This window comes from Octopus bimaculoides, chromosome 24 (genome assembly GCF_001194135.2).
Source record: "Octopus bimaculoides isolate UCB-OBI-ISO-001 chromosome 24, ASM119413v2, whole genome shotgun sequence".
NCBI lineage: Eukaryota > Metazoa > Mollusca > Cephalopoda > Octopoda > Octopodidae > Octopus > Octopus bimaculoides.
This window is the reverse complement of record NC_069004.1, coordinates 13,094,433-13,106,728: the sequence shown is the minus strand read 5'-3', so window position 1 is coordinate 13,106,728 and position 12,296 is coordinate 13,094,433. Positions and strand designations below refer to the sequence as shown.

At 36.4% G+C, this 12,296-nt stretch overlaps 1 protein-coding gene across 5 annotated transcripts in view; it reads left to right on the top strand.

Moving 5' to 3' along the window:
• Positions 1–12,296, top strand: part of LOC106871669 (uncharacterized) — a 118,084-nt gene that overhangs the window by 58,365 nt on the left and 47,423 nt on the right. The window contains exon 1 of one of the 5 annotated variants that reach the window (XM_052976193.1): positions 11,183–11,250. The exons of the other annotated variants lie outside the window; for them this stretch is intronic. The gene's annotated coding sequence lies outside the window, so the exon portion shown is untranslated. Of the gene's footprint in view, positions 1–11,182; positions 11,251–12,296 lie in introns of those variants that run through there. 5 annotated transcript variants of the gene reach the window in all.

Below are 12,296 nucleotides of genomic sequence, written 5' to 3'. Positions count from 1 at the left end.
ATATATATATATATATATATATATATATATATATAATTGGAAAACATGAACAATTTCGTAACATTGTTTCCCATTTTCTTGGTTTGGGGCTTTCTTCAGGTAAACACAGATCCTTACTAGTCCAAGTGTTTCATTGGATTTGGTAATCCTGAAGATGCCCATCTCCTCCCCGGTGAAGGTGCATGGCTTAGTGGTTAGGAAATTATTCTTACTGTTGTGGGTTCAATTCCTGGTGGCAAGTTGTGTCCTTGAGCAAGACATTTATTTCATGTTGCTCTAGCTGGCAAAATTGTGTCTGTAATTCAAAGGTCAGCTTTATGACATTCTGTGTCACGCTGTATCTCCTTGAGAACTATATTAAAGGTATGATTGTCTGTAGAGTGCTCAGTCACTTGCATGTTAATTTCACAAGCAAGCTGTTCCATTGATTAGATCAAGTGGAACCCTCATCATTATAAATGACAGAGTGCCAGTAAAAATAGTAAAATCTCTTCCCCAAGATATATGGATGTTGTTGGCTCTCAAGGAACCCCCTCCACCATTGACAAGTTTTGCTTTTTTAACTTTCTGGTTACTGACACACCCTCCTCACTGGATAGGTCCAGTAGGGAACCAGTTTAGATGCTAACCCCTCAACCATGAACTAGTAGGACTGGATTGCATGGTTTTCAGTTGCAGGTTTCCATCAGCCTGTGTTAGAATTCATAATTAGCTCCTTTTCTTTTTAATATTTTCCCTGTGTTGTGTTATACAAAATTATTTACACTATATGATTATGTGTTAATGATTAATTCATTTGTAACATAAAAGGCTATGCAGAATGTATAGAACAACTCAATTGTAGAGATGATTTTTATATTAGTACAAGGACACTAATTTGGAGGTGGGACAGGGGGAGAGAGTGTAGTCAATTTATTGTCACCTACCCCCTTATCCTTTCCATTCTCAGTATTTGATTGATACTTTATCTTATCAACATGAAGACACGTGGCTTAGTGCTTAGGGTACTCAGCTCATATTCATACAGTCATGAGTTCAATTCCCAGCGACGCATTGTGTACTTCGGCAAGACACTTTATATCACATTGCTTGACTTCAATCAATTGGCTAAAAATGAGTTGTACCTGTATTTCAAAGGGCCAGCCTTGTCACATTCTGTGTCATACTGCATCTCCCTGAGACCTACGTTAAGGGTACACATGTCTGTGGAGTGCTCATCCCCTTGCATGTTAATATCACAAGTAGGTTGTTCCATTGATCAGATCAACTGGAACCCTTGTCGTTGTAACTGACAAAGAGACAGTATCTTATTAACACTCAGAGGATTCAAATGTAAAATTAATAATTTCTGTGAGATTTGAATACAGAATGAAAATAGGACATAAACATTGCCAGGACCTTTATTCTTCTAGTGCTGCACCAATTGTACCATTACCATCTGTTGCCTATCATAAGAGTGCAAATAATGACATTTGCCTTCTCTTGCTGGAAATTAAGCCATCATACTGATTTGAGCAATTATTTTCAATATATTGCTATTATTTTCACTCAATAATTCTTACTTACAAAACATATACACCCTTGAAGACAGACTGGCGAGCTGCTACTTAAGTGTAATTGTTAACACATCTGTCTGGGTTATAGAAGATGCTTTGTTCAAGTCCTATGAGCAGTCCTTTAACATATTTTTCCCCCTCTCAGGAGATTTTAACCCTACTTATAGCTGAATATCACTTCAAGATACTTCATTAGATACCACACTATTAGTTTGGTATCATTTCTGCTTCTCAGACAGCATAATAATAATAATAATAATGGTTTCAGATTTCGACACAAGGCCGTCAATCTTAGATGGAGGGATTACGTCGATTGACATGGACCCCAGTGCTCTACTGGTACTTATTTTATTGACCCCCAAAAGGATGAAAAGTAAAGCTGACCTCAGCAGGACTTGAACATGGAACATAAAGGTAGAGATAGAAACGCTTTCTACAATTGGCACAAGGCCTGAAATTTGGGGGAAGGGGGCTAGTTGATTACTTGGACCCAGTACTCAACTGGTACTTGCTTTATCAACTCTGAGTCATCATCATCATTATTGTTTAACATCCATTGCCCATGCTGACATGGGTAAGATAGTTTGACAGCTACTAGCATGTCAGAAGACTGCACCAACCCCTACTGTCTGTTTTGGCATGGTTTCTATGACTGGATGTCCTTCCTAATACTGCCAACCACTTTACAGAGTGTATTGGGTGATTTTTACATGGCACCAGCAGTGGTGGAGTCACCAAGTAACTTGCAAGACAAACCCCGCAACTGGTGGGGGGAGTAGTATTGAGGGACGGAGAAGGTGTTTTGCATTAAAAGAAACATGGCTACTTCAGGGTGGTGAGCTGACAGAAACGTTAGCACGCCGGGCGAAATGCTTAGTGGTATTTCGTCTGCCGCTACGTTCTGAGTTCAAATTCCGCCGAGGTCGACTTTGCCTTTCATCCTTTTGAAATCAATAAAATAAGTACCAGTTGCGCACTGGGGTTGATATAATCGACTTAATCCGTTTGTCTGTCCTTGTTTGTCCCCTCTGTGTGTAGCCCCTTGTGGGTAGAAAAAAATAAGAAACATGGCTACCTCAAATGGAGAGATAGAGAAAGAATTTGAAGGCACGTGGCTTAGTGGTTAGGGTATTCAGCTCATAAATATATGGTCATGAGTTCAATTCCCAGCAGCACATTATATCCTTGAGCAAGACACTTTTATTTTCACATTGCTCCAGTCCACTCAGCTGACAAAAATGTGAAGTAGTACCTGCCTTTCAATGGGCCAGCCTTGTCATTCTGTATTACACTGAATCTCTCGCAGAACTATTTTAAGGGTACACATGTCTGGGGATGCCCAGCCACTTGCACGTTAATTTCACGAGCAAGCTGTTCCATTGATCAGATCAACTGGAACCTTTGTCATCATAACTGACAGAGTATCATTGCCAGAGAAAGAATAATAATAGGAGAGTATTGTAGTTCTCTTGAAGCATTGTGTATTGTTTGTTAAGAATGAAAAGTTTTGAATGGTACAACAATGCACTATAATACAAAAATGGACTATATACCTGTTGTAATTTGGTTATCTATAGTCCGATGATATTTCGGAATACAATTCCTTCAGAAGATCTGAAGAAGGAATTGTATTCCGAAATATCATTGGACTATGGATAACTAAATTACAACAGGTATATAGTCCATTTTTGTATTATAGTGCATTGTTGTACCATTCAAAACTTTTCATTCTTTGGAATAATAATAATTGCTTCTGGCATAGACACAAAGTCTGAAAATTGGGGAAGCAGGGTTAGTCAGTTTAATCAACTTCAATAAAAGCACTTGACTGGCACTTTTATTGACACTGGGTAGATAAAATGCAAACATGACCTCAGTAGAACTTGAACTCAGAACGTAAGGGGAACAAGAGGATGATGATACAAACATTGGGTTGATGTAATCAACTTGCACCCTCCCCTAAAACTTCAGGCCTTGTACCTATTATAGAAAAGATAATAAATTGTAATAACACATAAAATTATATTGACATCATAAAGAATCTGTTATCATATAAAGGGCAGCAGTCATTTAGCTAAAATATGAGCAGAACATGTCATAACCATGTGTTTTCAATCATGTTTAATCTGGGCGGAGGCGGGGCTGTTGTTTAAGCTGGAGGCTAAATACATATGTTTATGACTCTGTATATTTATTTAGTCATGATCCATGCTGTATTGGTGGTACTCTTGTAATTATGTAATCACGTTCCTGTTACGGTTCCATCATCTGGGTTACTTAACTTCAACTGTTCTGATAGGCCTTTTACATGTTTATGTACTAATACAGAACCTAGTTAGGGTTCAAAAGGACTTGGTGGTTATGTAACACGTTCACAGTGAGGGTGTGTAGTTGTTGACAAAAGTCTTTTTTCTTTTATCTTTTACTTATTTCAGTCATTTAACTGTGGCCATGTTGGGGTACCACCCTGAAGGGTATTTTAGTCAAACAAATTGATCTCAGGACTTATTTTTTTTAAAGCCCACCCAGTAGTTATTCTGTTGGTCTCTTTTGCTGAACTGCTAGGTTACAGGGATATGAACACAATAACACCAGTTGTCAAGTGGTAGCGGGGGATAAACAGACACAAAGACACACACACACATAAATATATGCATATATATATATATATATATGATGTGCTTCTTTCAGTTTCCATCTGCCAAATCCATTCACAGACTTTGGTTAGCCTGAGGCTATAGTAGAAGACTCTTACTCAAAGTGTCATGCAGTGGGACTGAACCTGGAACCATGTGGTTGTGAAGCAAGCTCCTTACCACACAGTCACAATTTATAATTTTAATTTGTTATTTATTTTTTATGTCATAAATCATAGGTGAATGCATGACTGTGGTTTTAAAAAGCTGGTTTCCCAACCATGTGGTCTTGGGTTCAGCCCAACTGCAACTCATCTTGGGCAAGTGTCTTCTTCTATAGCCTACATCATCCAAATCCATGAAATCAGCCTACCATCTCAGAAGAGGGAAGAACTCATTGTATGATGTAGTTTGAGATATACTTATCCTTTAAAGAAAGGCGACTTAGGCACTCAATCTGTTTAGATAAAGAATTCAAATAAAACACAGCCAAAATCTCTCAAATCACATTCTGATCATCTTCAAAAATGGTCACATTAGAAAGTACCCATTTTCTCCACCCAGTATTTCTGGGAGGACCAGGGAGATTGAGTCCTCAAGTACCACCTCTATAGAGTCCTATCAGAAGCAACCATTATTGGACACTTTTCTGCTGGATCCCTAGGCATGACCAACCACGACTATGGATATTATTCTTGGTCAACCCTTTGGTCTCCTGCCAGCTGGTTTGGCTTGAAAAATGATAGGACTATTGTGGATAGTACGCCTTTGATCATAAGTCTGTTTGGTCATGTCCTGGGGTTAAACAAAGATGACAACTAACACAACTGTTGCAAATTTTCAACTCAGACATGTAGCAATCCTCCCTCTCTTTCCCACCTCCCAAGGATATTAACCTTGTCCCTATTTAAAAGAAACCATAGCAGTTAGGTTATTTATATGACTATAATGACTACGGATTAATATATCCTAAAAATATTAGCAGTGACATTAATTAATTGGAATTCAGTTACATTCTAAGATGCACTTTCTTGTGAGTCTGGTGGCATAATTTCTTATATGATTTATTACATCCTGTAATATGTTTACTCTCTCTCTCACACACACACATATATTGCACTCACATGTATGTGTCATATATATATATATATATATATAATGTATGTATGTATGTATGTATGTATGTATGTATATTCTTATCAGTTCTTAAAAATAAATATTTTCATTGCTAAACTTATCTAATCTAACCTTATCTTCTTAGTTTAATAGAGGACTAGGCATATGGACAAATAGTTTGGTGCAACTGGAAATAAAATTTATTGATATGATGTGTATAAATATGTAGATATAAATAGGTACACAGATGGATGAATTCAAGAATTTTTTTTCTCTTTTTTTCTATTAAACTTTATTAAAATTCCAGCTGACCAAGTTTTAGGAATGTCAACATGCTGGTGAAATTCTACTTTGACCAATAAGAGAGCAGGAAGGAAGTTGGCTGCAACTTGCTGGGTACCTTCTGCAACAGCCAGAGATTTCTACTAAGCAAATAACACTGTGTAACAAAACTTTCTTTTTTTTTTTTTAAACTTTGGTCAATGCTATTTTCTATTTACTTCTATCTAGAAATCAAAAGAAATCACTACTATTCCCTTCAAACTTTGCTTTTGTGACCTGGGCATCAGTGTTTTGAAACTGACATATTTTCCATTACATTTCAAACAGATTCAGCTCTGAGTTGCTGAAGCAGAAATATCATTATGGCAAATATTCTGTTCAATACCACAGATTTGCTTGTCACTTAGTTGACCCTTAACCACTTGAGCATGTTCATTAGTGACTGGCAATATGTGATTCTCTGATCATAAGCAGGAGTAATAGGGGAGCATCATAACCATGTGTTGAGAAAGATTCTTTGGGATTTGAATAAATGTAAGAAAAGCAAAGTTTGAAGGAAATATTAGCCATTTTTAATACTTTCTAGAGGTAAGCAAATAGGAAATAACAGTTGCTATCCAAGGGCAAAAATCGTGTTACACTGTGTAATCATCTGGGTATTTATCCATGGGAGACTGAACTGTGGGTAATTTTTTTAAAATCATGGTCAAGAACTCTGATGATGTACAATGGGGCCACAATTATGGATAAACGTAAATCACCAATGATTGAACAAGTAATGGTCATGTAGTGTATCTGTTGTCACACCTGACACAATTGCAAATTGTAATCATTAGATGTTGATGATGGAGTTGGTTTGCATTAATTAACCCTTTAGCATTCAGATTCCTCTGTCAAATATAATGCTTATCTATTTTGTAATTAATATGTTATCTTGTAGCTTCAAGATTTCGATGATGTGATTTCATTGTTTATTTTTAGAATGACATTGTAGGGTAGGTGTGAGAGGCTGGATCTGGCCAGTTTGATAATAAAAATGGGAAGATATTTGGGCCTGATATGGCCGGTTTAAATGCTAAAGGTTTGAGGTGGAAGAGTGGCAGAAATTGTAGTGTTAGATGAAATGTCTTAATGTTCTTATACCCCCAGTCACTGTTTCTGCTGTCAGACTCTTGTTTCCTTCACTGAGCCATCCTGGATTTTCTTCTGTCATTGCTCTATCACTCTATCTGCAATTTCCACTTTTGGTTAGATTGCCTTGAGCAAGGGTGAAACGGATTGAGGAAGACCTGAAGTTGCAGCACCTTGAACTCAAGCATGCTAAAGCCAGCACCATGGATCAGAAACCATGGAACAACATCATCACCAGGGTCCATAACCCAGTGGCACTCACTGCAGCATATTGTTTGAGAAGGCAGCATCCCCTTATGGTCACCAACTAGGGAATAAAGAAGAAGCAGTTTTGAGTAAACACATAACATGGAGTTGTGAGGAATTTTTAGTTTTATATAATAGATGACAACCTTTACTAGTGCTAACTCCATGATAAATTCCTCCAGTACATGCAGTAAAAATGCTTACTGAATGAACAGAAGCAACGTAGAGCTGATAGGACATGTTGATCGCATCACAGAGGTGACAAACGGTTGACTGCTGACACCACGTGAAAATGCAGCCAGTGTGTTGGTTGCAATCTGTAAAGTGCTTGTGTAGTATTAATGATAAACCAGAATGTTTTGGCTATGTTGACAACTGTGAAGATGATGGTTATTGGTGGCAATGATGGCAATTATGATTAATGATCAGAATGGTGGAGCCCGGGGTGGGGGTGTTTATGTCTGTAGTGATCTAGATTATAACAAGGATAACAGGGATGATGATGAAAGTGTTTTTGATATCATACTTTATCTGGGTTATTTAAACTTACACACATGCACACACACACACACACCACACACACACAATGTGCACTCTCTCATAGACATGTTCACATATATATGAGAGAGAGAGAGAGAGAAAATAAGGAAAGTGACAAAGTGAACCTGTTGCTATTATTAGATTAATGTTTACTCGGTGCAAAAGCGAAATTCCTGAATATTGGACCACCACCACTTCCTCCTAACTGAAAGATCATAAGTTCAAACCTACTGCAAGCACTGTTGTATATTTGAGCAGTGACCTTAAATCCACACACTTCTAGATCACCTAGCTGCTAAGAATAGCTACTATTATGTCACCTGGGAATATTACCTGAGAGTGGCTTCATGGTTAGAATATTCAGCTCAGGCTTGCAAGGTCATGGGTTCGATTCCCAGCAGCACACTGTGTCCTTGGGCAAGACACTTTATTTCACATTGCTCCAGTCGACTCAGCTGGCAAAAATAAGTAGTACCTGTATTTCAAAGGGCCAGCACTGTCACATCCTGTGTCATGCTGAATCTCCCTGAGAACTACCTTAAGGTTACATGTGTCTGTGGAGTGCTCAGCCACTTGCTCATCAATTTCGCAAGCAGGCTGTTCCGTTGATTGGGTCAACTGAAATCTTTGCTGTTGTAACTGACAGTGCTAGTTTTTGTTTTTGTTTTTTGGTTTTTTTTATCTAAAGATAGGAATTACCCCCCCCCCCCACCTTAGTATTGGTTCCAGTTGTGGGAACAGGGATGGCAGTGGTGATAGTGATGAAGGTAGCAGCAGTGATAGTAGTGGTGGCAGTTGTGGTGGTGGCAGTGGAAATGTTAACATTGGCAGTAATAGTGGTGGTGGCGGCGGCGGCAGTGATGGGTCAGTGGGGAGGGGCATGGTAGACATGTATATCTTGACAAGAGTTGTAATGGCTTAGTTAAAGTAACAAGAATAGATAAGTTTAGTAAAACGAACATTCTGTATGAAAGTGGTTAGGAGCGATTCATGATGTTTGCATGGTAACTACTGAAGCATTGTTGAGTTGTAACACACAAGTCCTTATGTTGGAAGATAATGAGGTACGAAAACAAGAATTACTGGATCGGAATTAACCGAAATGAAAAAAGGAGAAAAAAAATAATAGCAGACCATTTATTATAGTTTGCGTTTTCTCTTGCGTTTTCTCTTGCGTTTTATGGCATTAATCATTTTCTGATTGTAAATTATCTCGTTGTGTATAACCAGCATCAATAACAGTGATAAATACTGCGCCTAGTTACTGATTAATAAGTTAATGTTTAATTAGCTTAATATTCCGACAATCAACTGATAATTTGTAACTTATATGTTGCTGTTGTTGGCTAGACCAATGTCTGTAAGTCTTCATTGAGTAGAACTATTTAAAGAAACAGGAGGAGCTAATCAAATACTTGGCTCTATGCCACATGCTCAATGCAGCCAGTTATAAATATATATATAGCTCGGTTTTGACCACTTATCTACATTATGATTCAGGTATTTATTTTATTGATCCAGCTGGGTTAGGCATCTAAATCACCGTCATTTTGGCAGATTGTTTAGCGCCAAAGAATATTCTAGACCAGCTATGCTAACACTCAGTCCACTATCTTTCTTCTGAATTAGATAGCAAGGAAAACCCCTTTAAGCAATGTGAAAGATAAAATATTTGCCACAGCGGGTTTTGCCAAAATAAAGCTATTGCAAAACTGAAAGAGCAATGTAAAGTTGTTAAAGCATTCACCTTTTTTTTTAATTAATAAAAAAAAAAAAATCCTCCAAATTCTTTGAAGTTCAGTATTTTTTAGTAAAAGAAAAATCTAGATTCTATTCATTGTTGTTTTTACCCTAAAGCCCTATGAACTTTTTAAATTGCAGACTTCACATTCATATAAATATCTCCAAATTCTCTGAATGGAAATCTTTATTCTAACAAAAAATGAAAGAAAGAAAGAAACAATTCTTTGAACTACAATCTTGACCTACAGACACCCCCACCAAATTCTCTGAAATACAGTCTTAACTCAATATAAAAATCTTCAATTTCCTTGAACTACAGTCTCTAAATAACTCAGGTTAGGTTTCAGTTTTATTAAACCTCTTCAGCAAAGCATAACAATTCCAGTTCTCTCAAAAGTAGTGGTGAGAGATTCACTAAATAGATGTACATAAGTAGTCGTGAAAAATTAGCATATAATATGAATTTATCCACAAAGTTAATTACTCAGAGATGCTGTCCACCTGAAAAATAATAGCTAAGTTGGTTTTAGCATATTTAATGCAATGAGCAGTAAAAAGTATCTCTAATTAACTTTTTAATATCCATGTATTAACTTTTTCATGAGCACATTTCTAATGAAATACATTGCCAATTTGTTTTGATTAATTTTTTTTAATAACGGAGATTTAATAAAATAACTAACTTGTTAATTATTAAAATAGTATTCATGATATAATTGAAGCTTTTTTCATTTTTTTAATGTCTATTTTGTTTCCAAGCTACAATGGGTTTGGATGGAGAATTATTTCAGGCAGGATTTTACAGCTGGATGCTCTTCATGTCAACAACCCTTACTTGCTTTTTTTCTAAGCAAGGGATTTCTTTATTAACACCATTTCACTTAAACTGGCACTCCATCGATTACAATGATAATTATATAATGCTAACTCCAAATAAGGCAACAAGCTGGTAGAATCATTAGCACAGCAGGCAAAATGCTTAGTGGCATTTGATCTGTCTTTATGTTCTGAGTTCAAATTCCACCAAGGTTGACTTTACCTTTCATCATTTTGGTGTCAATAAAATAAGTACCAGTTGAGTGCTGGGGGTCAATGTGAGACCATTATTGTTATTAATAAGGCAGCGAGCTGGCAGAATTGTTTACACACTGTACAGAATACTGAACAGCATTTCATCCATCTTCACATTCTGAATTCAAATTCCACCGAGGTTGGCTCTGCCTTTCACCCTTTCAATGTCAATAATGTCAAGTACCAGTTGATGACTGAGGTCAATGTAATCAACTTACCCGATCCCTTGAAATTACTGTCCAACCATGCCAGATGTGGAACCAGTATTAAAGGGGTTGTTCTATAATCCTAAGTCAACTCTGCTTCAACAGGCCTGTCACCCAAGTTTTTCAAATCGTAAGTTCTGGCCATAACCAGCCCATATTTTTCTCATTAGTCCAACCCATGCCAGCAAGGACATGGACTTTAAATGATGATGATGATGAATGTAAATAGGACTTCATTGTCCTATATGTTTTCCATTATTAATTTTTAAATGGTTGATTTAAAAGAAATTTTCATTGCTTATTCTGGCAGGTCAATGAGTGATATAGTGGATTGCTCATTGGTTATTAGCAAGGTTGAGGATGTCCGATGTAAAGGCCTCTTTACATAACAACATAAGATTATATATATCATAGGTACTGCGAATTGACAGAAACTCAATTTAAGTGTATAAGTATTTTATTAGCATCTAAATCTATTTGTTATCAGTTCTTACTAGAAAAAAATTCTTTTTGTGGCATTTATTGAAAAATAATGTTAAAATATTACAATGAAAAGGATGCAACAGCTCATGTTGCTTCCGTTGCACAGATTTTTTTTTTTGTATCATCTGCCACTGCTTGTCATCTCATGCTAATTCCGACAATAGAAGTCTGAAGCCTATGATGTCATGTAGTTTATATAAATTTTACAGAACATTAGAAGAACAATCTTATGAAAAATAGGTAATATAGTTTCGATTTTGTTTCTATAATTTTTAAGGGAAGCATTTCTTGCCTTGCTTCCATGGACTACACACCTATGATATATATATATATGTGTGTATATATATATATATATATATATATATATACATACAAATTTAATTTGTGGTCTGTGGGAAGAGGCCATTTTAATGATGCATCCTGTCCTAACTCTTCGAAATGCCAGTGTTAGAATGGTGGCAGCTGATGAAGGAAATGTTCTCTATGTGGCCTGTGTGTTTTCTGTACTCTGTTTATCATTTTGTCCACGTTTTCTTTGCAACGTCCTGTACCCAGATATGCATCTATATATACATGTAGATGTAGGTATGCACATACATGTATGTATATATGCATATACTCATTTATTATTTGTATTATATATATATAGTCGCCATGATTGACCTCTAACTTCAAAAGTTTTTTATTCTCTCTCTGTTTGTTTCCTTCTGCTCCTTTTTGTTGAAGAGCGTAGGTTCAAAATGTAAAAGATTTTCTCACCTTCCCAAGCGTCAAACTAATACACCTGCTTGTTGTTTATACACCTGCCTTCGTTTTTTGTTTTTCTGTAAATTTCAACTATATATATATGTGTGTGTGTGTGTGTATCTATATTGTTTAAAACAGTTTGATTCGATTCATTTTCTTTCATTTGTCCACTCACTTGTGTGTGTGTGTGTGTGTGTGTGTATATAGATAGATAGATACACACACACACACACACACACACACACACACACACACACACACACACACACACACACACGTAAGAAGTAAAAAGGTTTAATAAATCCAGGCAGATATTTATAAAGTAATCAGTGTTAAATGAATTTAGTTAACTATATCAAACAATTGGATACTAATAAATGGAAGTAGAATTAACATCCAAGGTAATTCTTCATGTCTATATGCCAAATAAATTCAAATATCATTTAGAACAATTTCAAGAAATTTGGAGTTGGTAATGTATGCGTGTATCCACCAATTAAAGATCTGATTTTCTCCATTCTTATTCTTGCTGCCATATA